At 37.7% G+C, this 26,560-nt stretch overlaps 1 protein-coding gene across 2 annotated transcripts in view; it reads left to right on the forward strand.

Moving 5' to 3' along the window:
* Positions 1-26,560, forward strand: part of LOC131435963 (5-hydroxytryptamine receptor-like) — a 494,311-nt gene that overhangs the window by 83,879 nt on the left and 383,872 nt on the right. For both annotated transcript variants that reach the window (XM_058604276.1, XM_058604277.1), the window contains exon 2: positions 14,350-14,374. The gene's annotated coding sequence lies outside the window, so the exon portion shown is untranslated. The remainder of the gene's footprint in view (positions 1-14,349; positions 14,375-26,560) is intronic.

Consider the following 26,560-nt stretch of genomic DNA (forward strand, 5'->3'; position numbering starts at 1 on the left):
GGAGTGTACACCGAACCAAAAGCTGTAGTTATGGGAACCATTTATTTCTGTAATCGAAAAACGGATAATAAGAGTGAAAAATGTTGGAATCAATAGATATCTGACGTTGCTAGGAAAGTCTGCTCAGATATCATATTTTCACAGAATACTGCCCGGGAAGATCATTTGCAACCGTAAATTTATCGCAAATATAGCATTAATTTAAAAGTAATTACATTTTGAGGTTTGGTGGCTTAGGATAATCAGAGTGAATAAAAGCTATTTTCATTTACTCATAATAGACGAAAATTATGAAAAATAAATATCACTCTCAACTTCGTTTGCATAATTATTAGGAAGCAAAGTCTTGGCATCACATTCTTTATGTTGGATTTTGCCTTTCTGGTTCAACAGACTTCGCAGCCAATTCATAGCGTACAGAATCATTGCATGGCTGGTACTGACACTAAAAATCCTTCCAGGTCGGGGCTCGAACATACGACAGCTGACTTAAGATTAAGAATTGAACCGCCAACCCGGGCAAAATGAAGAATTATTATAACGAGGTCCATATCCAGTTAACAACAAAAATGGAGTAACAGTTTCTAAATTTTGTTCCCTTTAATTCATTTCTGGTTTTCTGTAGAAATCGTATACTCCACACAGATAAAAATAATTGAATTTAAACGACATGTAATTCAATAGTACTATGAAATAGACATCAGTTGAATCGAAAATCTGATCTGAACCCATGATCGATGTAAAATAAAATTAGAATGCATTGATTTTTTAATTGACAAAACTGTATATTAAAAACGAAAAAGGTTTGTTTTGCTTTCAAAGCATATTGAAATATGAAGAACTGTAGAGCAACGTTCCATTCAATTGACTGCTCCAAACATGTGTATAAAAATTTATGTACATTCACAAAATATTTTTATCTGTGTACAGTATCGATTTTCAACCAAAGCTTTGATAATCAAAAATGACAGCAAACGATTCATAATGACTTTACCTGTATCTCGTATCTATTGTAGTTTTGGTTTTCAACAAATTTTCAAGAAGTTGTTGAGGGTAAGAAATTTTGATTTATTATATTTTATCATATATATATATATATATATATATATATATATATATATATATATATATATATATATATATATATATATATATATATATATATATATATATATATATATATATATATATATATATATATATATATATATATATATATATATATATATATATATTACATTCACAGTCAGTAAAAACCATTCAAGCCAAAAGGTTGTGTTTCGATTGTACTGGCTCGTGAGTTAACGGCTGCTACCGAGACAATTCTAAGCTTCAGGTAGTTAAACTGCCCATAGCAAAAGCAATATTCGGGGCGTTTCCCGACTGGAAAGCTAGCAACGAAGGCCATCCCGTTCATACGCACAGAGGTGTAGAGACACAGAGGTGCGAGAGCATAGAAGTGACGAGTCACAGAGGTGCCATCGCATAAAGGTGCAAAGACGAAGGGGTGCAAAGGCACAGAGGTGCTAAAGCAACCCAGTGCTGATCTACCAGGTACCAGAATTTGTACGCTGCGTAGGATCAAAAGAGACGGCATATATCGCGAGGTGCTACACTGCAAGCATCGCATTTGATCGCCACCAAGAGCAAAAGCACTGTACCTGGGGTCAGGTACAGGCAGCACAGCAAGTGCAGTGGTGTTCACAACGACGGGAGAGCAACTGAGATAGCAGTAAACGACAGAAGACTGCCAATTGGAAACAGCAGAAGACTGCCAATTGGAAGTCGTTGGAAGAGCTTCACGTCGTTCTTCACGATAAAGGAACAGAGACATCAGCTACAAGGTAGATTTAATTTAATTTATTTTTTATTTCTTATATCTGAAATTTTACTAAACATAAGTTTTTATTTTCATTCAGTAAAAAGCGTTCAAGCAGACAGGTTGTGTTACTGGCTTGTGAGTTAACGGCTATCACCGAGGCAACTTTAGCTGCAGGTAAACAAAACCCGCCTGCGCCTATTGCAAACGCAGCAAAAGCTGGTGTACAGCCAATATTCGGGGCGTTCCCGACTTGAAAGCAATCGAAGAAGGCCATCCCATTCATACGCACAGAGGTGAAGAGACACAGAGGTGCGAACGCATAGAAGTGCTCAGACACAGAGGTGCGGAGACGAAGGGGTGTAAAGGCACAGAGGTGCTAAAGCAACCCAGTGCTGATCTACCAGGTACCAGAATTTGTACGCTGCGTAGGATCAAAAGAGACGGCATATATCGCGAGGTGCTACACTGCAAGCATCGCATTTGATCGCCACCAAGAGCAAAAGCACTGTACCTGGGGTCAGGTACAGGCAGCACAGCAAGTGCAGTGGTGTTCACAACGACGGGAGAGCAACTGAGATAGCAGTAAACGACAGAAGACTGCCAATTGGAAACAGCAGAAGACTGCCAATTGGAAGTCGTTGGAAGAGCTTCACGTCGTTCTTCACGATAAAGGAACAGAGACATCAGCTACAAGGTAGATTTAATTTAATTTATTTTTTATTTCTTATATCTGAAATTTTACTAAACATAAGTTTTTATTTTCATTCAGTAAAAAGCGTTCAAGCAGACAGGTTGTGTTACTGGCTTGTGAGTTAACGGCTATCACCGAGGCAACTTTAGCTGCAGGTAAACAAAACCCGCCTGCGCCTATTGCAAACGCAGCAAAAGCTGGTGTACAGCCAATATTCGGGGCGTTCCCGACTTGAAGGCAATCGAAGAAGGCCATCCCATTCATACGCACAGAGGTGAAGAGACACAGAGGTGCGAACGCATAGAAGTGCTCAGACACAGAGGTGCGGAGACGAAGGGGTGTAAAGGCACAGAGGTGCTAAGGCACAGAGGTGCTGGGGCGCATCAGCGCAAAGCCACAGAGACAACCACCAGGTATCAGTTCGTATGGTGTACAGTACCGGTTGCCGTGGACAGAAAGAAGCATTATCGTGTGGTGCTACACAAGAAGCATCACAACTCATCGTCAACAAGAGCTACAACGCTGTATCTAAGGCCAGGTACAGGCAGCGTACAGACCAAGCTCAGCGAAGACCACGACGGCAGAGCAACGGAGATAGAAGACAGTAAATTTAAAATAGTTGGAGCGAGCTTCACACCGAGTAATTGAGGAAAGCAGAAAGCGACTAACAGGTAGATCTATAATTTTATTTTATTTCACTTCAAAGTAAATTCTCGTTTATATAATTCAGTTGAGATCAATTTAAACATATATATGTAATGGATGATCTAATGGATGAGAATCCAGGAGATCCATCTCTGCCACCAGGCGAAAATTTAACGGTTCCTAACTCGCAGAGAACGAAGTTTTACAATGAAACTTCTGCGGGCCCATGGATAGTATATTTTCGGCGTAAAATGAAGGCATTAAATTTATTTAATATATCTAAAGAATTGACATCACGATTTCCCGCTACCAAAGAGATAGTAAGAGTCCATAAAGACAAGATCCGCGTTGTAGTCGATTCCTTGAAGCAGGCTAATGAGATTGTTGTTTGCGAATTATTTACCCGCGAATATTCCTTCGAAAGACGTTGAAATAGACGGTGTTATCACCGAAGCGGGTCTTTCGGTTAAAGAGTTGCTTGAGCATGGAGTTGGACGTTTTAAAAACTCTATGCTTGAGGGAGTAAGGATACTTGAGTGCAAGCAATTGTACTCAGCATCTTTCGAAGAAGGAAACAAAACTTATCGACCTTCCGATTCGTATCGAGTAACATTCGCTGGATCAGCCTTGCCTAGCCATGTCCACATCGATAGAGTTCGCCTTCCTGTTCGGCTTTTCATACCAAATGTTATGAATTGCACGAACTGCAAAAAATTTGGCCACACAGCTACTTACTGTAGCAATAAGTCGAAATGTACAAAATGTCAAGGGCCTCATAAGGATAATCTTTGCGATAAAGATATTGAAAAATGTGTTTATTGTGGGGAAAGTCCTCATGATGATCTTTCAGTATGCGCTGCATTTAAATTGCGTAAGGACAAAATGAAGCTTTCTTTAAAAGCACGGTCTAAGCGCACATATGCGGAAATGCTCAAAACTATCATTTATGTCCCACCTTTGGAATCCGAAAACGGTTTTTCAAATCTGGCGGAACCAGAGGAATCTGACTCTGACGGAAATAGTGAAGATACCTCGTTTGTCACTCCTCAAGGGTCTGTTAAGAGGAGATTAACAAACCACAAAATACCAAAAAAGACTCCTAAAATTACACCTTCAAAAAAGATCCCCGTGTTAAATCTAAAAAGCCAAATTTAAAACCAAAAACTGTGCCTCCTGGTTTGTCAAATTCACAAACCAATCCAGGATCTAGCACAGAAAAAGGTAATAATCCTGTGGGATCTATTTCACAGCCACCAACAGGATTACTTAAGTTTTCGGAAATTGTTGAATGGATTTTCTCAGCATTCAATATAACTGAACCCTTAAAAACCCTCATAATGGCATTCCTTCCAATAGCTAGAACCTTTTTGAAGCAGTTATCAGCTCAATGGCCAATTGTCTCAGGTTTTGTATCTTTTGATGGATAATTTATCATCCGCCGCAAATGATTCAATCACTGTCCTGCAGTGGAATTGTCGAAGCATCATGCCAAAACTTGATTCATTTAAAGTTTTGTTGCATAGTCAAAAATGTGATGTATTTGCTTTGTGCGAAACATGGCTTACATCAAACATAGCATAAATTTTAATGACTTTAACATTATACGTCTCGATAGAGACTCTCCGTATGGTGGAGTGCTTTTAGGAATTAAGAAATGTTATTCCTTTTATAGATTAAACATTCCTTCGACTTCTAGTATAGAAGTTTTTGCTTTTTTTTATTCAATAATATAATATAATATTAAGGCACACTGCTTAAGCTCTAAGATGCCAAGGGTATTTACTAATCTTAATTATCGTCTAACTTAAAACTAGAGTAGTATCATTATGTAATATAGTATCTGGCGATCGGTAGTGGCCGGTGAATTGAATTTAGGATGAGATGATTCCAGATGGCGATGGTAATTTTCTATGTTGGCCGCATTCTTCGGTCCGTGAGGGTCCGCGGGAAACACCCCCAGGCTACGAAGGCCCGGCGGGTGGCCCGCATGCTGGTCATTGACTGGAGCGGTCTTCCGGTGATGGTGATGTTACGGAAGAGAATGAAAAAAAGAAGTAAATATTGTGGGAAACGGGGTAAAAAAGGGGTGTGGGAACAAAATGTTTGAAAACGACAGAGATCTAATTAGTTGCCATCGAGATGGTGAAAAAACAGGGAAAGGGGAACGAAAAAGTTAGTGACAAAAAAAAAGATCTTGTTAATTCCAATGAAGATGGTGAACAGGGACGGGGATCGAGAGAATCGGGCGGATGTTAGTGTCGAACCTGTAGGTGGAGATTATATTTTCTGAGCGAGGAATAACACATTACACTTGTATATCAATGTGTTTGAGGTACTGGTATATGAGAAGCATATATGAACTATCCCGACTCGCCAACACATCCCGAACCGGCACCTCAGGCGGTCTACCTCGGGCCCTGAGGGATTCCAGTAGCTTCGACCTGGCGTCACGATACTCTACGCACGACCACACGACATGCTCGATGTCCTGATAACCGTCGCCACAGGTGCAGAGCCCGTTCTCCACGATCCCGATACGCCGGAGATGTGCGTTGAATGTATAGTGATTTGACATGAGCCGTGACATAACGCGAATGAAATCACGACTCATGTTCATCCCCTTGAACCAAGGTTTCGTCGATACCTTAGGGATAATGGAGTGTAGCCATCGTCCCAGTTCGTCATTCGTCCATGAAGTTTGCCAACTTTCGAGAGTTTTCTGACGAGAAATACTGAAAAATTCATTGAAGCAGATTGGTCTTTCATAAATATCACCTTCCAATGCGCCCACTTTAGCCAATAAGTCTGCCTTTTCATTGCCCGGAATGGAACAATGCGAAGGGACCCAGACTAACGATATTAAATAAGACCGTTCAGATAAAGTTCTCAAATGTTCCCGTATTTTCCCCAGGAAATATGGGGGATACTTTCCTGGCTTCATTGCCCGGAGAGCTTCTATTGAACTTAGACTGTCCGTGACAATGAAGTAATGGTCTTTGGGCATGGTTTCAATGATCTCGAGGGTGTACTGAATAGCAGCTAATTCTGCGACGTAAACTGAAGCCGGATCACTGAGTTTGTAAGAAGCGGTGATGTTTTGATTGAAGATGCCGAAGCCTGTGGACTCGTTGATGTTTGATCCGTCAGTGTAAAACACCTTTTCACAGTTGACTGTTCTAAATTTATTATAAAAAATATTTGGGGCCACTTGAGGGCGCACGTGATCCGGAATTCCACGAATTTCTTCTCTCATGGATGTGTCGAAAAACACAGTAGAATCAGAAGTATCCAAGAAATGAGCACGGTTGGAAACAAACGAAGAAGGATTAATATTCTGAGCCATGTAATCAAAATACAAGGACATAAAACGGGTTTGAGAGTTAAGCTCAACTAACCTTTCGAAGTTTTCAATCACCAGAGGATTCAAAATGTCGCATCGAATGAGCAAACGATATGAGAGATCCCAGAACCGGTTTTTCAGTGGAAGAACGCCTGCCAGCACTTCGAGGCTCATCGTATGAGTCGATTGCATGCAACCCAAGGCAATACGCAAACAACGATACTGAATTCTTTCCAGCTTGATGAAATGAGTGTTCGCCACTGATCGGAAGCAGAAGCATCCGTATTCCATCACGGACAATATCGTTGTTTGATACAACCTGATCAGGTCTCCTGGGTGGGCACCCCACCATGATCCGGTTATTGTACGAAGAAAGTTGATTCTCTGCTGGCATTTTTGTTTCAGATACCTAATGTGACATCCCCAGGTGCCTTTGGAGTCGAACCAGACCCCGAGATATTTAAATGTGAAGGCCTGAGCTATGGTTTCACCCCCTAGTTGAAGCTGTAATTGTGCTGGTTCTCGCTTCCTCGAAAATACAACCAGCTCAGTTTTCTCCGTAGAGAACTCGATACCCGTTTGAAGAGCCCATGATGATAAGTTGTCGAGAGTATCTTGTAATGGTCCTTGGAGATCGGCAGCTTTGGGTCCTATAATAGACACAACGCTGTCGTCGGCAAGTTGTCTTAGCGTGCAAGATGTGTTGATACATTCATCGATATTACTTACGTAAAAATTGTATAAAAGGGGGCTTAAGCATGAGCCCTGAGGAAGACCCATGTAGCTGAATCGTATTGTCGACAAATCACCATGCGCAAAGTACATGTGTTTCTCAGACAATAGATTATGTAAAAAGTTGTTCAAAACTGGCGAAAGACCATGCTGATGCAACTTCTCAGATAGGATATTTATAGAAACTGAGTCAAAAGCCCCCTTAATGTCTAGGAAAACTGACGCCATTTGTTCTTTACGAGCAAATGCCATTTGAATTTCTGTTGAGAGCAACGCAAGACAATCGTTCGTTCCTTTGCCCCTGAGAAGTTTTTGCTTGTCAAATAAACATTAAAGGAAAGGACATTTGCATTGCTTCGGTATATATTCCTCCAAGAGCTCAAGTTGGACAACGACAGCTTAATGAAATTGTCGAAGCCCTTCCTGCTCCACGTTTGATTTTAGGAGATTTCAATTCGCACGGAATGATGTGGGGTTCCGTTTACAATGATAGCAGATCATCTCTAATATATAATATTTGCGACAATTTTAGCATGACGGTACTAAATATGGGTAGCACGACACGGATCCCAAGACCTCCTGCACGTCCAAGTGCATTAGATTTATCTCTTTGCTCGACTTCAATTCGACTAGATTGCACCTGGAAAGTATTTCCTGATTTACACGGTAGCGATCATTTACCAATCATCATCTCAATTAGCAGTAACAAAGGCATTGCTAATTCAGTTAATATTCCATATGATTTGACAAAAAATATTGACTGGATTAAATACCAAAGTAATATTTCAAGTGTCTTAACTTCAATAAAAGAGCTTCCCCCACTTGAAGAATATGACTTCCTCGTTTGTTCGATTCTGGAGCCCGCAGAACAAGCCCAAACCAAACGATTTCTTGGTCCATCGTCTAACAGAAGGCCTCCAAACCCTTGGTGGGACAAAGAGTGCTCAGATGCTAAACACGCGAAACAAAATGCTTTCAAGACGTTTTTAAAACGAGGAGGAGGAACTCCTCAGAATTTTGAAAAATTCTTGGTTTTAGAAACCAAGTACAAGAACATACTTCGGGTCAAAAAATGCAGCTATTGGAGACATTTTGTGGAAGGATTGTCAAGAGAAACCTCAATGAGCTCTCTTTGGAATACGGCCAGACGAATGAGGAATCGTAACGTACGAAATGAGAGTGAGGAGTACTCGAATCGATGGATATTTGATTTTGCGAGGAAAGTTTGTCCAGATTCCGTTCCTACGCATAGCATTATTAGGGAGTCTTCTTCAAATGATGATTCCATTGATAGCCCCTTTTCAATGATGGATTTTTCCATAGCACTCATGTCTTGTAACAATAACGCTCCTGGATTGGACAGAATTAAATTCAACTTGGTGAAGAATCTGCCCGACCTCGCAAAAAGACGTTTGTTGGAATTGTTTAACAAGTTTCTTGAGCAAAATATTGTTCCACCTGACTGGAGGCAAGTGAAAGTTATCGCCATTCAAAAGCCGGGGAAACCAGCTTCCAATCACAACTCATATAGACCCATTGCGATGTTGTCCTGCATCAGAAAATTGTTCGAAAAAATTATTCTACGACGTCTCGACACTTGGGTCGAGACGAACGGGTTGTTGTCTGATACTCAGTTTGGCTTCCGTAGAAATAAAGGGACGAATGACTGCCTTGCATTACTTTCGTCTGACATCCAAATTGCCTTCGCTCAAAAGCAACAAATGGCATCTGTATTTTAAGACATTAAAGGAGCATTTGATTCAGTTTCCATTGATGTTCTTTTAGACAAGCTCCACCAACATGGACTTCCACCGGTTATAAATAATTATTTGCACAACCTTTTGTCAGAGAAACGCATGCATTTTTCACATGGCGATTTGGCAACATTCAGAATTAGCTACATGGGTCTACCGCAAGGATCATGCCTCAGTCCGCTCCTTTATAATTTTTACGTGAATGACATTGACAGCTGTCTAGTAACCCCATGTACACTAAGACAATTGGCAGATGGTGGCGTGGTTTCAGTTACTGGACCCAAAGCTATTGATCTGCAAAAACCATTGCAAGATACCTTAGATAACTTGTCCGTTTGGGCTGTTCATCTGGGTATCGAATTCTCTGCGGAGAAAACAGAGCTGGTCGTCTTTTCAAGAAAGCATGATCCCGCGCAGCTTCAGCTTCATATGATGGGAAGAATGATCCAACAGGTTTTGACTTTCCAATACCTCGGGGTGTGGTTTGATTCCAAATGCACGTGGGGAGGACACATTAGGTTTCTGATAACAAAATGCCAACAAAGAGTAAATTTTCTTCGAACAATAACCGGATCTTGGTGGGGTGCTCATCCGGAAGATCTAATAAAATTGTATCAGACAACGATACTTTCAGTGATGGAATATGGATGCGTTTGCTTTCGTTCCGCTGCAATCTCTCATATTATCAAATTAGAGCGAATTCAATATCGTTGTTTGCGAATTGCTTTAGGCTGCATGTATTCGACACATACAATGAGTCTTGAAGTTCTGGCGGGAGTTCTTCCATTGAAGGATCGTTTTTGGGAGCTTTCGTCGCGACTGCTAATAAGATGCGAGGTACTGAATCCCCTGGTTATTAATAACTTCGAAAGGCTAGTTGAGCTTCAATCTCAAACAAGATTCATGACAGTATATTTTAACCATATGTCACAGGAAATCAACCCTTCAAGATATATTCCTATCCGTGTCAGCCTCCTAAATGTCCCTGACTCAACTTTATTTTTCGACACATCCATGCAGCGCGAAGTACGTGGAATCCCGGAACACCTACGCTCGATGGAAATCCCAAAAATATTTACAAGTAAGTTCAGGCATATTGACTCTGAGAAAATATTTTACACGGACGGATCACGAATTGAAGAGGCTACTGGGTTTGGTATATTCAACAATAATGTTTCGGTCTCATTTAAGCTTCAAGAACCTGCATCTGTTTATATAGCAGAGTTAGCAGCAGTTCATTATAGTTTGAGTGTAATCGTCACATTATCTCCAAACCATTATTTTCTTTTCACAGATAGTCTGAGTGCAATTGAAGCTATTCGCTCAAACGCTGCTTGCCAAAATGAACCTTTTTTCTTGGGCAAAATAAAACAGTGCCTGAGCGTCATATTGAATAATAATTATCAAATCACAATAGTTTGGGTTCCGGCTCATTGCTCCATTCCAGGCAATGAAAGAGCCGATAGTTTAGCCAAACGTGGTGCTATTGAGGGTGAGATTTATGAGAGACCGATTGCTTTCAACGAATTCTATAGCGCGTCTCGCCAAAGAACACTTGCCAGCTGGCAAGCTTCTTGGGATAAAGATGATCTGGGTCGGTGGATGCACTCAATTATTCCGAAAATATCGACAAAGACATGGTTCAGGGGACTGGATGTGAGTAGGGACTTCATTCGTGTGATGTATAGACTCATGTTTAATCACAACACGTTAGATGCACATCTCCTTCGAATTGGACTTCCCGAAACTAATCATTGTACTTGTGGCGAAGGTTATCGCGATATTGAACATGTCGATTGGACATGCGTGGAGTATCGTGATGTCAAATCTCAACTAATAAATTCCTTGCGTATTCAAGGTAGACTATCCAATGTCCCAGTTCGCGACATTCTTGCTTGTCGTGACCTTCCATACATGAAACTTCTTTATCATTTCATTAAATCCATTGGAGTTCCAATTTAAATTTTATTTTATGTTATACTGTTTTCTCTTCCATGAGTTCAACCAATAGCCAACTATAGGATATTGAATATAAGTGGTGAACTGATACAAACAATCCTGAAATAGTTATAAGATCATGTACAAAATAAATGTATTTTATTTAATGTAATTTAAAATAGCAACTCGCTTGATAAAAACAGTGTTTAGATTAACTAATGAGTACCAACATACTAATATGATATTCGAGATGTATTAGGTTTAAACTACTATGTATTGTAGATGCCAAGGCGAAGAAAAACTTATGTATATTGCCTATGAAATAAACGTATTTATGAAAAAAAAAAATATATTACATTTTTCATAGCCAAACTTAACCGATTTTCATTATATTGATGAAAGGATGGGAATTGAAATTCGACTGATTTTACATACAAGCGACATTTTATTTTACCCACTTTATTCTGTCGGAAGCAGCCAAAACAGTAGGATTACAATGCTGGTGATATGCGAAAATTGGCTCCGGAAAGACGCCAACTCGTATCTTGGTTGGACTCATATGTTTCCGATAGGAAATTACGCGTGAAAATAGACCACAGCACATCATCCGAGTTTTCGAATAAATCAGGTGTCCCACAAGGTAGTAACTTAGGACCCCTGTTGTTCGTATTATTCTTCAACGATGTGGCGTTGCTTTTGGGAGCTGGATGTAAATTAGTCTACGCAGATGATTTAAAACTGTATCTCACTGTTCGTAGTGTAGATGATTGCCAGCGACTACAATGTCTGCTTACATTGTTCACCGATTGGTGCAGGAAAAACAAGCTCATGATAAGTGTAGCCAAGTGCCAAGTCATCACATTTCATAGGATTTCATCTCCAGTCATATTTGACTATAACATTGATGGTACAATTATCTCTAGAGTGGATCAAGTGTGTGATCTTGGTGTACAGTTGGATGCTAAACTGACGTTCGATGCTCATCGTTCTCAAATCGTTTCGAAAGCAACACGTCAATTGGGTTTCATCGCTAAGACTGCAAAAGACTTTAAAGACCCGCATTGCCTTATGGCTTTGTACTGCTCACTCGTTCGCCCAATTCTCGAAAACGCGTCGGTAATCTGGACTCCGTATCAAGTATCGTGGAGCCTTAGAATTGAACGAGTGCAGAAACGATTTGTTCGTATGGTATTACGAAATTTACCGTGGAGAGATCCAGTAAACTTGCCACCATATTCAGACAGATGCCAATTGTTAGGAATCGACACGTTACAGCTAGAGTGACTATAATCAGAGTGGCGACAGCTGTTCGTTTGGAATGACAGCTCCCAGTTCCAAACGAGCAAACGACCTGTCAATTCAATGTAAAGGTAATGGAATGTTTTGAATTGTTGCCAAAATTACGGATGAGATGTCGTCACTCTGGTTATAGGCACTCTAGTTACAGCGACGTAGAAAAACTCAACAGGCGTTGATAATTGCTAAGTTGATCAACGGAGAGATTGATGCTCCTGAACTGCCTTATGACCTTAATTTTCGAATACCGAATAGAACACTGCGTAACACAAACCTGCTTCAGAACAGATTCCATAGGACTGTATTCGGATACAACGAGCCAATTACAGCATGCATAAGAACATTCACTACAGTAGAAGAGTTGTTTGAGTTTGGAGAGCCTTCCCGCCGCTTCGTTGTAAAAATCAAGCGTTCTGAAATAATCTGACTATGGATAATTTAATTTGTTATAAGTTGTTTGTAATAGCTTTTAAGTAGTTGTGTAGTCATGTAATTTTTGTGATTGTTTTAAAAGATAATGGTTTTTATGCCTATCTGATAATGATATACATGTTTCAACTCAGATGGGCTTTTTCCCACTCTGTTAGTCCATTTAGACATCAGTCCGATGGATTTTGTTTAATAAATAAATAAAATAAATTAATAAAAAGCAAGTATCATTTCTTGATTTGAGGAAAACCGAAGAATTGGACGATGTATTCATTTTTAGTTGGTTTGACGTAAAGCCACCATAACTGAGGTCAGTATTTTGCAATGACTGAGTGGAAACATACATTGGAGAAACCAAATGAATGAAAAACTAACAGAAAAGATGATTTATTGGAAAAAGATACGCTCAGAGACAGGATTCGAACCTGCGTTCTTATGCATTCTGTGTGTACGCGCTACCATTTCTCCACTCATAACCTTGTTATTAGACACTATAAAACGCAGTTAGACTTTCATTCGATTTAAAACCATGTGTAACTTTCAAATCACACAATTTTACATTTCCTTGAATATAAATTGTGTGAAATACTAACGCTCCACTTATGTGCATCCTATAAAATGGAAAATCACAAGATTTTTTCAAACTGTGTAAATAAACGAGAATTCCGAAACCAACCCGATTAGGTACTTGCCCCACCATCGCCACTAACCCGGAGTTCAGACTTTGAAATCATTTTCTTCAAACTGTAACTGCTAATCAAGCAGTTTATAGTCAACAAATTTGCCCTCTAAGAAACGTATAAAACTGATTCCAGACCAGATGGCATTCGTCGCCGATCGCGCACCATCGGCCATGTTCAAGCGTTTAGGCGTCCGAGCCGCCGGGCTTGTCAGAACCATCCGGGATCGTACAGATAATAAAATGCCATAGCCTAGTCGAAGCGTTTGCATAACCCACTAATAAACCGTTTTTGCGGTTGTCTAATAAACAGTGCTCCTGAGGCGAACTTCGGGCAGTGAGCTGCTGAGTTCCGTTTTCCGCCTTTCCACAAAACCGGCTGCGGGCACTGTGCAAACGAATAATAATAATAAACGATTAACTTAAATTGGCCGGGATATAAAGGGATTAGTGGGACAACTGAAGCGCAAATAAAATTATGGCCATATTAAAACTTTCTTTAATTGGGTTCCGTCGTGGAGCGTGGAGGGCGATAACGATTGTAAAGTTTTTTTTGTTGTTGTTGTGGTTGTTGTTTGTACACATCTGGCTGGTAACCGAAAAAGTTGAGCTTTAGTCAACAGTTTAGTTATCCGATAGAGTACAAATAGCATCGCACAATGAAGGTGGGTTGTAAATCAGAGCGGTCGCACAACACAGTAATAATTGGCCCCCTGACATCACCGGATGGGAAACAGAAAGAAAAAAAAAACGCGCTGCAGCTTTGCAGTGTCTGACTAAGTTTGCACTCAACTGCTCGACTAACTCAGAAAGTCGTTAAGTTTTTTTTTTCTTCCTTCCTACGCTTGTCCTATCAACAAACACATTATTGCAGTTTTGTTTGCCCAGCTTCCTTACGAAACTAAATGGATAACCCAGATAACACGGTTGTTGCAGGGTCCCTCGTGCGGAGACTAATCCACTTTATAAAGTCCAGTCCAAAAGGCTAATATTATCCTTTCTCTTCTCTCTTTTTTTTAACAGACTTCGTTGTCGGGATGTATTAGCGGTAAGTACCAGTGAAGTTAATAGTTTTTTTTTGCTCATCAGAAACTCTTATCCCCGTTGAGTGAGGTCACGATTCTCTCTGAGTCTAATACCGACAAAAAGGCACCTACCTCTTTGTAAAGTTCTGTAGCAAATAAAAAAAAAACAAAATGTAGAACAGAACACAGCAAGTTTGATCCATATTTCACCACTCGTGACAAACCACCGAATAGCATTAAAAATGTGCCTGGTTAGTGTTTAAATTCTGAAGACCTTTTTTTTTGCTTTCCATCCCAGACAAACGGTGCCTCATCCAATTCGGCATCGTGATGTAAATTAAATATTAAATCTTCCCAAGCTTGACGGCGGGCGCCGAGAATTCCCTTTTCAATTTCGGAAGTGCGTCCTCTGCTTTGCGCCCTCAACCCGTCGGTTTTCACACTGGAAAGGAACGGTCGGTGCCGTGGGGGGTGTAGCTGCGTGTGTGTGTGCGTTTCTGGTTTGCTTACGGTGCTTCACGTATGTCATATAATACAACATAGGCTAGCTTCTGCTGCTTTTTATCCCAACGGACAAAAATCTGGAGCTGCCTACGTGTCAGGAGTGGGGGTTGTGTCACCCGAGGGTAGCGGAGGGGAGACCGAGCTTCCGTTGAATTCACCACATAGGGTTGCACTTCGGTTGAACGGTCGTCGGAGAGTTTTTGTATTTTTTTTCTGTTTTCACTTGGACAATTTGAATAACAAATTTGGTGCGCTTTGGAAATTGCCGAAACCCATCCAGATTTGCTTGCTTTGCTTGCCCTAGGGCCCACCCCAACTGTGGACAACCGCTGACCCAAGTGAATTTACCATGCAAAGTCTTCAGTGACAGATCATCTGCCGCCGGTAACATCATCGTTGAAGGAAAACGATAGCACGTGGAAAAAAACCTCAAACAAGGGCAGGACGACGGAAGGGTCGTCGCGTGTCGAGAAAATGATGGAACTTTGAGTAACGAGCAAACGTGATTGTGTTAAAGTTGGGCTCATGGTTGAGAAGCGTAGTCGAAAGAAGAGGAAAATAACAAAGAACACGGAAAATATCTAACCTAACCCCGGGGGGCCGGGGTGGTTGACGGTTTAAGGTGGTAAGCGGATTGCGACGAAAGCAAAATGCCGGCAGCCGTGCAACCAAACCATGCTGCACGATGTGGCACCTAGGTCAAAAGTCCAAAGCTCGGTAGATCTTGGCCCGACCAAATCCCCGGTCGCCTCCGGGCACCTCTTGGAATTGTGGAAATGGGCCACCGGATCAAACTTGTACTGCTGGGAAACTGGGCGCTACTGGGTTTTTCCTCGTTTTCCACACCGGTTGATTGCCGGTCAAGCACCAAGTTTAATCAACTGTAACGGTATTCGAAAGTGTAATTCAATAGCAATTTCGTCTTATCTTCGGTCTTACCCTCGATTATGTCGATGTTTCCGGTTTTGTTGCTTTGAATGCTGAAAGGTGTGACAGTTGCAGTTTCTAGGCTTGACTGATGGCGGTAGTGAAACGGGTCTCGCTGATTCGTGCTGGCTCGTTTGACACGGTTCAATTTAAGTGCACTGCTGTTAGGCTGTTCAACAGGCCAATGGAAAAGTCCCTATAGTAAATAGTAAAATATATTTCGTACAACAAATCTTGACGATTGCCATCGAAGACGATACAACTTTTCGAAATCATTTACATGGTATTGTAATTTTTACTGGCGGTTAACAATGATTGCGATGCGACAAAATGCCGCAAAGATAGCGAAACTGTCAGTCGCATCGATTCAACCTCTTCGAGACCACAAACCAGGAAAATATTTTTTTTTAAATTGACCGTTAAATGACCATGTTATAATAACCAGAATAATTATACAATGATACTTTGTGTTAATCGACGGCTTTGTCTTCAAAACCTCGTGCTTCACTCGGAACATTATCAATATTAACTATAAAAATAAACTACTATAAAAATTTAAATCGTCTACTCGGAAACTTCAGCCGTCTTTGACAGATACATGCTTGTTAATACAAATAATTCTAGTCGCTAGAGAATATTACATTTTAAATTTGTAATTGTTTTTAATCCATAAAACGATTTATTTCTTTATTGAGCAATTCCAGAAATGAGTAGACGAAAAAGTGACAAAATTAGAATCGACCTTCTCCGATTTGGATGAAACTTTGCACATGGCTTCAGTATGGCAAACCATAAGTTTTGAACCGATGGAGAGGTCAATCCGACTTACGACTGATTTTTAAAAAAGGCGTATGTATTTTTGCATTTCACAAAAATTGCCTTTCTCGAATCGTTGTAACTCGGAAACCGTTAATTGTCCAAAAATGGCGTTTGATTGGGCACTCTAAAAAAATATACATTGAAAAAAAATTCTCAATAATTACAAAATAATCCGAAAAAGTTGAATAAAACAAATCAGAGTTTTAATTTTTTTGATAATTTTTATTTTACAGCTATTATTAAAACCTACAGATTGATGGCTATCCCATCCGTGCATTTTGAAAAATGAAGAAGTTACTGCTAAAACAATTTACAGATATATTCGAAATTTCAAGTTCTCGTCCTAGTAGCATGTTAAGTTGCTGTCCTGTATTTTTCTACTGATTGTGCAATCAGTAGTTTATATTACTATTCTTGTAAATGTTGTGTTATGGAAAAAGCGCAATTTTCTGTGTTGTGCAACATATCTTTAAGTTCTTCCGTTATTACGAACATTTATTCACAATTATTGTGCAACTGATACAAAACTCATGCGTCGATCCCATCACAGAGGCAGTTATAAAATCAGCAAAAAAAAAAACAATTTTGAAACTCGTGAAAACTACTACCTACTGTAAACAAGAAATGAAATGACGTTTACAAAAACATAACAAAGTTCTAATAAATAAGTTTCACATTTGATTTTCAATACACAAACATGGATCTTGTAAAATAACTTGCACATGAAAAATGATAATGCTACATATTGTAGAATTGATCTTTTGTGTTTTTGTAAATGAAAAATCGACAACGAATTGCTTTTTTATGGTGAAACATGTATTCGTACGCATGAAATTTTCAAGCGCCTTTTAATTAACGTGTTTTGATGATTGTGTACCAACTTCTGTGAAAATAACAATCTAGTATTTTTAAAGAGAATCATCGGAATGGTGTTTAAAATACGTATATTCCAGCATACTTAAAATTTTCAGACGGTTTTGATCGAACTAATGTTTTATTGCACCTGAAAAATCTCGAAATGAATTTTTCTGCAATTTTTTCTAACATGGCATCGATGGTAACAGTGAGTTGAATAGAAAGTGGTTCACGCAACGTCATGATTTATATTATTTAAATAACGGTATACATTAACATGTGAATATTTCAGAGAGAAATTTTATACGTTTTGTTTTTATTTTAAACAAACTAGTTGAATTAGGTAACAATACAGTATAAAGATTCTTAACGGGCCCGACATTTGTGATACGCACTGTAGGTATTATTTTGGCAAGCCCATGTGTTGGAGTTGTACAAACAAGTTGCACAAACAGTATCATGAGAATAACTTTAATGAACTTAACTTTTCGTTCAAAAGTGATGTCAGATCTGCTCATTATTTCAGCAAGATGAAAACCAAACACAATTGTTCTGATTGAGTTTTGTTTTCATTGCGTATGTAATGTTGCATTTCCGCAACATTTATGATAATATTCTCATCTTTGTAAGTTTTGTTTTTATTTCAAATAGATAAATCTTGCATAACGTTTTTGTAAGTTTTGGATTTCATATCATTGTTTTTCTAAAAATGAAGAAAACTACTCACACTGACCTACAATTTTATGAGGCAGCCAAAACTATGCAGACATAACAGAAACTTTTTTTCACAGTAATGTTATGATTAGGCGTATCAATTTTTATCTTCAGCAGAGCATCATTTTGTTAATTTCTCTTCCACAAGAGATTAGTAATCATTTCGACATATTTTGTGTTCAATACAATTTGGAAATTTGTTTATAAGTTGCACAATTGGTGTAGTTACTTCTAGACCTGTTAGTGCAATATGGACAAGTTGGTGATCTGCTGCATAGTTGATTTAGACGTACTGGAAGTAGTTCTACATTGATTTTTTCGGTAGTATTGTGAAACTTTACTACGATAAATTGCACAATCAATTTTAATATGTTTAAAAATCTTTCGGAATATTGATAACATAAATAATAATTCTAAAACAATTGTAGAACATGTTGAAATTTCGATAAGTTACATTTGCTACTTGGGCGTTGAAAGATAATCATTTAGACAGTAGAATATTATTCTACAGGTTAAAGGCAATAAATTTGTTCATGATATCCATTCTTCTACAAGGAGAAGTTCTTGAGATATTTGGATATTTAATTATAACACCATTTTTTATATTTCCATGAATTGTTTATTTGCTTGCTATATCTACAATTATTACATGTACATGAATAATTCTTAATTATATTTAAGGTTTTAAGTTTTTGAAAATTGTATGAGTACTACGTGCATCGTCATTCGAATACAGTCTTATGACGATTGTGGTTTCTGAAATCGGAACGAAAGAATGGTAGTTCTGTGTGCCTGGAATCATTTTGGTATCCTTATAAAAACTTAAAACTTAAACTTTAAAACTTAAAACCCTAAATATAATTAAGATTTATTCATGTACATGTAATAATTGTAGATATAGCAAGCAAATAAACAATTCATGGAAATATAAAATATGGTGTTATAATTAAATATCTAAGTATCTCAAGAACAGCTACTTTTAGAAGAAAGGATATCATGAACAAATTTATTGCCTTTAACCTGTAGAATAATATTCTACTGTTTGAATGATTATCTTTCAACGAGAACTTGAAATTTCGAATAGATCTGTAAATTGTTTTAGCAGTAACTTCTTCATTTTTCAAAAGGCACGGAAGGGATAGCCATCAATCTGTAGGTTTTAATAACAGCTTTAAAATAAAAATTATAAAAAAATTAAAACCATGCTTATTTTTTGTTCAACTTTTTCGGATTATTTTGTAATTATTGAGACAAATTTAAGACGATTGTATATAAAAGTTTCAAAAACCTGTAAAAACTGCTAAGTTGCAGAGTCTGCTTACAAAACTAAAAAAAACATCGGCAAATTTGCATGATAATCTGTAACCTGGCACCTGTGATTCTGACGCACACTCGAACTCCACTTCATCGGAATTCGAGTTCAACTCGTCACTCTCTATCACGAACGCCTTGATGAAACCCTTCGTCGCTCTAAATGACGGTTTGAAATTCAATAGCAACCTATCTAAGTGACATTATTTGATACATACTCACACACATACATATACATTGCTCAGCTCGTTGAACTGTGTCGAATGATATAGAACACTTAGCCCTTCGGGCCAATTTCTACAAGTCAATTTTCAAGTGATTGTATAAACTTTCTATATGAGAAAAGCAACACTAACAAATTGAATAAGAGGATTAGAAATTTACATATGTTTCAATTGAAAAATATAAATTTTAATGTGGCAATCCTGCACGCAATAAGAAATTGAACAAAGCACGCTGCGAACGGAGCAAAGCTGCACGTACCGACGCGTACCAGTTTTGCATCATCATTTTGAATTTGAATGTTTTGACCCTCATTGCCCTATAATTTCGGAACCGGAAGTTGGATCAGGGTGAAATTGGTCGGTATATTTAAAGACAATGAGAGCTTTAATTTGAATGATGAATCGTGAGAAACGTCTTAACCGTTGCTGAGAAATCGACGGGAGTTCCGTTTTTGGAGATTTTCTTCACTATTATCGGTGCTTTCGGAAGTGGAAACCGGGGACTAGTAGTTCCCAAGTAGTTTTATATATTCACTAACTAACAAGATCTGTCTACTAGATCAATGCAGCAGTAAGTTTTATAAAAATGTGCAACCCATTACGCCATCGCTCATGAAATAACGCGATTTTTTCATTTCATTTACGTGATGATCGCTTAAAAAAAGGTTTTGACATAGTGAAGGAAATCTCAATTCATATACATATACAACACAATCTAACATGCTTCAAGGAATTTAATATTGTGAAATATATATTAATGCATTGTTATATTTCAAAGAATCGTGGACATTCAAGAATTATCTGGAAAGGAAATATTGTATATAATCACTTTTATATGACTATTGAGCGCGGTATGTACTTGTAGTACTATTCACAGAAAATTAATATATTGCGATAAGATCTGTAAAAGAACTTGCACATCCAAAACCTCCTCGGTAAAGGCTTTAAGGTCTACCAACGTAACCAATGACTCATCTAAGAACTACCGGAAGCTCACGCCTTGAGATCTACCAATGTAACAAAGTGTATTAATGACCTTTTCGTTCTCGGTCCATATTCGTGATACCACATGGACAATTGTGATTGCTCTAGGCCATCCAAAAACTACCTGGAGTTGTAGCTCTACCACTATGAACAGCTTTGAAAAATTATACATAGGCTTCTGAATGCTCGTGTAGATCTATAGGCCTGTATTCTTGGACGACTGGGAACCTACCTGGTACAGCTATAAATAAACAAGTAAGCAATATGTAGCTCTAAAAGTATGAACCAAAAGCACAAAAGGCTTTAGCCGATGTAGTTCTTGCTGTGACACAGTGTAGTCCCTAAGGACAATACTCCAAGTAGTTATTGGATATTGGAACATCCCTTGAGCACTTCCCTAGTCTCAGAACATACCCAGAGGGTCCTCAGGCGCCGAAGCATCGAACGCAGTAGGATTGTTCAGAACAAATTTGACTCAAATGGCACGTTCCCCTTGATATTTGGAGATATGTGCCTTGGATTGTTCAAGTTAATTTGAAATAACGCGATGTTTAGTTTATGCACTCCCGGCTCTGCGCGTAAAATGAGGTTCCAGTGTATTCTTCAAAATAACTTTCTTCGATTCTTGAATTAACCCGAATTGCTTTGTTTGGCCTTCTACTGATTTAGATATTTTTTACGTTTTTTTGTTTCGCCCCTTTAGGTGATAGTATGAATTTTTCATTACGCTTTACTCTATAATTCTGGAACCGGAAGTGGGATCCAGATGAATATCAGAAGTTTTGCATAGAACCACAAGACCATACATTTAAAGCTAAGTTTGTAAGAACCGCTCCAGCCATCTCTGAGAAAATTTAGTAAGTTTACCTCGTAGCTCCGGAACCGGAGGTCGGATCCAAACAAGATTCATGAACTTTGTACGAAACCACACGATTTATTTGAATCTCAATTTGTAAAAATCGACTAAACCGTTTCCGAGAAAAGTTTGTGCACTTATTTCAACAATTTTTTGCACATTTTACCACTGTTTTTTAATCTTATATATTCTGCTTTATTTAATTGTGCGATAGAAAATACTAAGTCCATCTTTAGTATAAATGCACCTTTTTTAGGCGAAGCAGTTAAAGTTGCCAAATTATAAACCAATACGGACGATTATCATTGTTTTATGCCTGTGGCATTACTCACTCGCCTTTTTTCAATTTGGATAATACGGTGGATGCAGAAGCAATTCGAATCCATTTTATCATCATTTTCATTGATTTATGGCACGGTGCATTGTCTGGATAAAGCAGAACTTTCTTCCTCTTAAAAATGGGTCATGCGATGCGATTTTCATATTTAAGTACTCCAATAACGCTATATATATGATAATAGTTGCTGGTGATGATTTATCCCTTTTCAAGACCGTTGATGAAAATTATTCCATGCGAATTTCAAAATGCAGATGTCATCATTTTTCCTGCAGACTGTTGCGGCTTTCCTTGGAGCTAAATTCCTATGGAGACCTGCTTTATCCATTTCACATGGAAAGACCGAAATCAGTATTTTGACGAAAAGAACAGTTGGTTTTTTTTTATTTTAGTTAGTTATGTTTTTGGACAACTAAAAACTTTTTTCTTTTCTTTAATACTTTAAATGACTATCTTTTTTGGTTGAATTCACCATTTGAACGCACTGTCATTCCTTAGCTGAGACACATTCCATTTATACTCAACTAAATTATTAGTTTATTAGAAAAATAAAATGTTGTTTTCAACCAACATGAATACAATATAGTACTATATGTGACGTCTATACAAGCGTTTGAAAGCATACATAGAAGTTGGAAATGTTTTTATTTTTGTAAGTTATTTGGATTGGCAGTTTTCACCGTTATCCACACTGCTATTTATAATGCACTATCAAAAAATTAAGATAATATGTTTTGGTATTATTGAATGATATAATCAATCTTTGTTTGAATGAATGATATAACAATCTCCTCTGCTGCCATAAACGATATTTGATGCGTTTTGTTGAGTTCGATGCAATAAATCAAATTATGGACATTAAAACCATCCTTCCCTACGGTACCAAGAGTATATCAATTAATGAATAGTAGAATTAAACAAACGACAGCAGACGAAAAAGGTGAGTAGACTGAATCATCTGATAAATATAAATTATGATTCCAATAGAATCAGATGAAACAGATTGAAAAAATCATTGTCAGATTAATTTGAATTAATTAATTAAATAGATTAATTTTTTATAGTTTTCAGTAATTCATGTTATTTATTCACGAGAAATACTTCCGTCTTACATAACCACAAAATTCCAATTTTGTTGTTCCTCGTCCTCAGAGGAGTGTTGAAATCATGCTCCGAATCAGCACCACCAAACTGCACTGTCATAATCTTTCGATGAATGATGAATGATCGATTAATTATGCTTTCAATGGTATCCAATTTATTTGAATAAAAATCACACGACGAGAATACTTCAATAAAACTAGTCGGCGACACAAGACGGAACAGATTTTCAATTTAAACGATCTTACAGACTATCGATCTCGTAGGTGGATGGTGAAATTGGAGAACCGTCTATTTTTTTTATTTGGTTATAACCATCAAAATTAGCTTCTGCTATCTGCAGCTGTATAGCGCACTGTCACCGAAAAACCGTTAACACTGCAATGACTACTAGCCACTAGATGGCACACTATTACCGAAAACAAATTTGTAGTCGCGGTTATCTTTTCTATGTTGGCCGGTATACATACTATAGTGACTTTCCGTGGCGGATGGCGTGAATTGGCGGAAAAGACATAAACGAAACATAAATTTAGATAATCTGCTGTCAACGTAACTATTTTTCTTCTAAATCACTATTTTCTTCTTTCTATTCAGCAAAATCGACTCCCTCACAGAAAACTTTAAGCACTCGAAAGGAAAAACCATATGCAACTAGTATTTTGGATGGCGAAATATACCATGAGATAACAAGAAGCCACAGAGGAGAGCACCCGCCTACTACGACTATTATATACAAACTGTGAAGGATCTTATTTTCTTGATCCAAAACTATGTTTTGAGCAAATACTTGAAAAACCGCAACCAGTTGCAATTTAGGTTGAAAGATACAATTTAAGTGCAACATTCGAAACTCACTTCACTTCACCTTTTTCACTAAGGGTTTCCGGCATTTTTACATATCGGTTCTGAATTTTAAATAACACACGCGAAAAACATCAAACAATTTGAAAGCAGTTTCAACAATTTACTATCCTTTTTAGCTTTGTAATGAATTGTTTTGCTTTGACACTTCTCATGAGTTTTTGGCTAATAATCTAGTTAATAAAACCACTTTCATTTTTGTTTTCTTTGTGCTGTCTTTCAGCAGTGATGGTGACAATTTGACAGAGTTAAATTTTCTGATTTTAATCCCAAAATTAGTTGCCAATGAGAATTTCGTGTTGGATTGAAATTTTGCTGGTTTGTGTCCAGGATATTCGTAAATTCTGAATTTCAACTAATTAAATAGTTAATATGAAAGTTAAAAGCAACTAATTTAAATAGTAATAAAATTAGGCGCAGGGCTTATTCCGGTCGTTCCGTGCACAGTGCGAAAAATGAGTTTGAGCTTAAGTGATCACCCCTGATTGCTACTCCGTTACTGATCAGGATTGGCTGAAATTGTAATTAGGTAATCAGACCTGGGACTGGTAAATTATCCTTCATCTTTTGGTAACCCCAGAATTCATTGATCAGTACCGGCACCGGCCAGTCCCGAATGTAGATCGTCTAATGAATGGGAAGGGATGTTAGTCCAACACTTGTTGTTACTGGAGGCAGTATATACTACAGCGCACTCCACAAGTTTCACGGGAGAAGGATATTTGTTAGTATAAAATTCACCAATAAACCCACAGATTTCCCGAGTGAATGTTTCCACAATATTCAATATTCAAGCCCCGGGAAGTTCTGATTCCAGTTCTTATTCGTGGAAACCGAAGGAAAATTTTAAATACTATCGCGTAACGAATAAAAGCTTCTTTATTTTTTTAAATAGAATTACCTCAGTTTTTGGAAACATATATTGGAGAAGCCAAATGAATGAAAAACTTAACAGAAAAGATGATTTTTTTTTATAAAAGATACACTCAGAGACAGAATTCGATGTAGATCATGTTTGATGTACGTTCTATCATGCCTAACCATGTTTTAGAGCTGTGTCTATCACAAGGTTAAGGGTGGCGAAATGGTAGCGCATATGCACGGAATGCATAAGAACTCCTGTCTTTGAGTGTATCTTTTTCCAAAAAATCATCTTTTCTGTTAAATTTTTCATTCATTTGGCTTCTCCAAGATGTGTTTCCACTCAATCATTAATTGTGACTTTACGTCAAACAAACATTAATTATTAAATCGTGGAATTACCTGCCAAAAAATTAACGAGTGAATAGGATTTAGACAAAATAGCTGATTCAAGGTAATGTGGTATTATATAAATTTTGTCACATCAATTTAAATCACCAAACAAGGTCAACATATTTCTCGCGCGTCTTGTTTGTCTGATATTTTCACTTTATTATTAAGCACGAAAAATGGTTAATTTGTTACATTGGTTTATCTAGACAACCGGCTACCGAGAAAAAGTTATTAACTTATTTAACGAACAAGTATCCATGTTATCTCTGTTATTAACATTGTAATATTAACGGATCTTTGCAATAGTTAATTTTTATCATTCAATTTATAATCGTAAAAAAACAAGCAATAACATAGAAGAAAAAATACCACATAAAACTTTTCCCAGAAACTAGCCGGAAATTGATAAGTTGAATGAAGTTGGATGAAGAAATAATTAAATAAGATGTGAAACGTTGAAAAAATGTGATAACTGAAGGGAAAAAGTCACTCCTGCAATTGTCGCCTTTTACGACATGGAAGCAGGAACCTAGTGGATCTATTTTTAGTTAAGTTATTTTGCATGCCATATTTCAATAATTGCATGTATTATTTGATTGATTGTGTGATTTTTTTCAAACTTTCAACTATGCAAGGTTGTAACGTTTCAATTATGAGGGGGAACACTCGACAGCAACAAAAAAATACGGATTTGTATAGGGGACAAAACCGATTAAATTGAAAATGCGCTGCTCATGAATGAATATTCATAAATTGAAAAATTCACAACAAATCGTTTGGCGCGATCTAGGATTTCAAAATTTAAGATGATTATAAATATGATATTATGATATTAACTTCAAAAACTGATTTGTCAATCTCGTCTCGAAATATCGACTCACCAAGCGTGGACAAAAAGTGTCTATAATTCCATCAAAAATTCTTAATATATGGTAAAATATTATTCACTTACATACTGATATGATAAGTACTTCGAAAACTAGATATTTTTATTGACCAAAAAAAATCAACTAGGTGAAGTATTGTCATCAAGTCAAAAGTTTTCATCTGTAACAGGGAATGAACAATTTCGCAATAGGCGAGAAAATCAATTGAAACTCAGATTTATATGAAAAGTCGTATGTTCCCAAACAATGTTCCTGAATTACGTTTGGTTTCGACCTCTGGTTCCAGAGCTACAGAAGGACATGTGAAACGAAATTAAAATTGTGTAACTCATTTTTCTCGTAAATGGCTGAACCGTTTTAAGATTCAAATTAAGTCTAAGAATTATCTAAGATTCAAATGAAAAGTCTTTAGATTCTATAAGACATCTTGCTTTTCAGTCAGATACAACTTCCGGTTTCGGGGATACAGGGTGATTAGTATAAAAATGTCTATTTCACATAAAGTAATCAGGTTTATCGGGTTGGCAGATTTGGACATGCAACCCAAGGTAATATGCAAACAACGATACTGA

The sequence above is a fragment of the Malaya genurostris genome, chromosome 3 (assembly GCF_030247185.1).
Source record: "Malaya genurostris strain Urasoe2022 chromosome 3, Malgen_1.1, whole genome shotgun sequence".
NCBI classification, from domain to species: Eukaryota; Metazoa; Arthropoda; class Insecta; order Diptera; family Culicidae; genus Malaya; species Malaya genurostris.